Source organism: Hesperophylax consimilis, chromosome 21 (genome assembly GCF_061612785.1).
Source record: "Hesperophylax consimilis isolate HC1 chromosome 21, BYU_Hcon_1.0, whole genome shotgun sequence".
NCBI classification, from domain to species: domain Eukaryota; kingdom Metazoa; phylum Arthropoda; class Insecta; order Trichoptera; family Limnephilidae; genus Hesperophylax; species Hesperophylax consimilis.
Window position 1 is genome coordinate 31,543,549 of NC_142856.1, and position 4,153 is coordinate 31,547,701.

A 4,153-nucleotide genomic window follows, 5' to 3' on the forward strand; every position below is an offset into this window, starting at 1 on the left:
TCATCATGTTGATGTAATTGTCCTTTTCAATAGTGTGATTATTTTCAGCAATGTTAATATTAATATCGCCAATTAGAAAATTATTTGTACATTTATTATTTAAAATAATATTATTTCTTCATATGAAGCGGTTACTTTGTGATGTGACATTATAATTTAAAATAATATTATTCAATTCTCCAATAAAAGTGGATATAACAGCTGAGTGTGTCCTGTATATTGATATTATTTGTATAGGTAGTTTATTATTAATGCTCAATCTTAAAATAATACAGTTTGCATTAGTCATATTCGTTTCAGTAAAGAGTACGTCTTTAAATATCGTCTTCGTGTATATAACAATACCACTATTTTTGTTAATATAATGTGAGCTCTGAAATTAGTTGTAATTGGGGAGAGTTGGGATGATTGAGTTGGTGTTTAAATGTGCTTAAGTCAGTATGATTATGTCAGGATATTTGTTTAATAAATTTAGGTTTATTAGAAAATGATCAAAATTTTTCTTTATAGACCGTATGTTTAGATGCATTACGGTAAATGAATCTGGAGTCATTTGAAGTATTGTGTTACAGTCATTAGAGTTGTCACAAATTAAATTTTTTACATAATTTTTTTTTATCCAGATGTTGAATAATGTAGTCATCCATTTCTAGTTTTAGCAAAAGGATTAAATAATATATAAGCGTTTGATGCATTTTTGTTCAGTGAAGCGAATGAATATATTTTAAAAATATTCTGATATTGGTAATCGTATTTTTGTTATTTGTTTTTGGGGTGTTATGCCATTTTGCGCTAACTCCTTCTTTAGCCAACGTTTCGGACAGCATTGCAGTGTCCATCATCAGGGCAGATGTGTTATTTGAGGTTGTGTTAAAATGTAAGCTTATATATGAGGTTGTGATACCGTGTTGCCAGCTCCAACCCTCTGAGCTGACATTAACGTATCATTTTTTATTTAGAGTGGTTTTCTTCGTTTAGCTCTGGTGTAGCCGTCAATTACCGGATACCAAGAACTATTGAGCTTAGCTCCATCGTCTCTATTAATGTTTACGGGATTTTTATGAATTTCAATGGCCTCCGTAATCAGCCGTGCTCTATAAGTTTTGGGTCTCCCCAGGATTTCAGGAACAAATCCAAAGTAATGCCCGGTGTCAATCAAATGCTCGGCAATTGCCGATTTGTCAGGGTGGCAGAGTTGACAAATCGGTCAGTTGGTGCGGTTTTTTTAATAATGGAGTTACGATAGCTGATTTAAGGGATTTTGGAAAGTCACCCGTGCTAAGTGACTTATTGAAAAGATGAACTAAAAAGGGAGCAATTACATTGTAACACTTTTTCAGTAGCCACGTTGGGATAGGGTCGAGCGAACACTGCTTGTTCGGTGAAGTAAGAATTAATTTCCTTACTTCTTCGAGGGATGTAGGTTTGAAGGCAGAAAGGTTTTCTCTATTGCATTTAGTAAAATACGGTGGTGGAGCGTAGGTTGTTAGGGCTCGTATTGACTCAATTTTGTCAAGAAAAAACTTGGAGAAGATTTTCGGAGATATGTCGATTGTTTTTGGTGCATGGACATCAGCAATGACTGTCTTAACCGAGTTCCAAAGACTACGTGGATTTTGACGCTCTGAAGTGATCCTATTTGTCCAATATTCAGACCTTTTTGAACGGATTAGGATCATGTACTCTTTTTGAGCCTGAATCCAATCGTTCCGTGATGTAACCCCCGAGTGTCTGTAGGACCTCTCCAATTTACGCGTCAATCTCTTCTGGCTCCGACATTCTTGGTCAAACCAGGCATCAGATTTTCGTAGACGCCGAGTTTTTGTAGAAATTGGAGCATATGTATTTAAAAGGGTTGAAAGGAAGGTGTTATAATCTGCTGCTAGTTTGGTTGGCGACTCTGTTTCCCATGCGCTATGTGTGCAGAGCGGAGAAGCTTTTAGTTCTGACAGAAAGTCGTCAAAGTTAAAACCGCGCCATGCTCTTGATGTGATAGTAACGTAAGGAATTTTCGGTGGGTTAAAATCGATTTCTGCGCGAATAAGTCGATGGTCTGATAATCCTACATCCACACTATCCGCTACCAGAAACGGACTGCTTGACTTTGAGATAAAAATGTCCAAAGTTCCGCCAGCATCGTGAGTTGGGGAATTAACCCATTGACGGCATCCGAAGCAGTCTAATAAATCAGTAAATTTAAGAGTATTTGGTGATTCTAGACGCTCTAAGTGAATGTTAATGTCGCCTGTTATGAAAATAGTATCGGAAAGTCCTACAACCCGCCCGAGAAAACACGAAAATTCATTAAAAAAGTCCAAAGTGATTTGTTTTGAACCAGGCCGGTATAGGGTACATAAAATGAATGATGCTCCTGCAGAAGAAACTCGGCATCCCAAGTGCTCAAAAGTTCGGTATGCACCAATTGACACCCTTGTTAAACGCAAGCCCTGGCGACCTAAAATCACGATACCCCTGTGATTTACGCTAGCGATGTTGTCATCTGGAGAAATTGTTGCTTTAGGTCGGGCTTCTTCTAGCACGACATAACCTAAAGCTCGGAGTCTCTTTATTGAAAAAGAGTCACCATTTCCGTGCCAAGTCTCAGTTATGGCCAGGACATGAAGATTCTGTTCGTCGAAAACCTCCTCTATCTTATTATTGAGAGATCTAACATTCCAGGATCCTATACCTAGTTGACGGCTCTTAAAGTTGGCATGCCGTTGTATACAAGCATTAACTGTGTTATATTCTCTCTCCGGATTCGCGAGAATTTGAGTTGCAACTTTTCCCTGTTCTTTTGTTAGCGGTGACGTAACTATTTCGATGCTGTGTTCCAGATGTTTTTTCCTACTGCGTCCAGCTCTGCAACCACGAAACCTAATCTTACGGGTAGTTGTTTTAGTAATAACGCGTTCAAGGTTATACAGCGATATCTTTGCAGCTATTGCAGGGTCCAGATAAACACTTTCACTATTAAGTCTGAGTAGTGTGGCCCGGTCATATCCGACATTGTTTACAACCACCATAGCTCAAAGGATACCCTCATAAATCACTTACACGCACTTGAAAATGTTCATTAGTCTATCACCGTGCACAATGTGGTAAGCATTTAAAACCGACGACCGATGCTTTGCACTTTGTACACTGTGCACTTTTTGGATAACGTGGCAGATTTGAACTAAAAATATGTAAAACTTTATATTAAAACTTGAATTAAGCCCGAAGGGGCTACAGAAAAATTATTTTATTTTTATACACATAAACTAAAACTTAATGCGGTTATTTTATGCTAAATTTACACCTGGAAAATTGAGGACTTCCCAAGATTTCAAAAATAAACTCGGAGCGCTTCCAAAAAGCAGCCGGCAGCCCCGAAGAGCGCCGAGTAAAACTTCTTTCAATACTTCACCGTCTATCAATATGTATTTTTTTGTTTGCGTTACTCGTTTTCCAATGTTCATGAATTTTGTTTTGTTTACATTCAATTTAAGTTTATTTTTCTTCAGCCATATTGATATATTATGTAGGTCTTTATTTATATGGTTCATTATGAGTTCATAATCTCCTCCTGTTATATATATCAGTGCGTCGTCTGCAAATAATCTTATTTTACAATGTTTCAATACTTTTTACCATATCATTAATGTACATTATAAAAAGAATAGGTCCGAGAACCGACCCTTGTGGTACTCCCAATGTAATCTTTACTGGTTCGGATATTGTCTCACTCACTTTTGTGATTTGATATCTATTACTTAAATAATCCTTAAACCATTTCAATGCCTTTCCTTTTATTCCATTTTTAGATAGTTTTTTAATAATTATATCTCTATCTATCGTTTCAAAAGCTCTCTGAAAGTCCAGGAAAACCGCGATCACATATTTATTTTTATCTGAGTCTTGTTTCTAGTCCTCCAGAACTAGATTGAGAGCCATTTCACAAGATTGGTTATTTCTAAATCCACACTGTTCTTCACATAATATATTCCATTTTTCTATAAAATCAACAAGTTGTTTTTTTATTATATGTTCAAGTATTTGTTCATACTTAGGAAGCGTGTTCACTGGTCTATATTCTTTACATTTTTTTGTATTTTTTATTTTTTTATTGGGATGACTCTTGATATTTTCCATGATTGAGGGAACTTTCCTA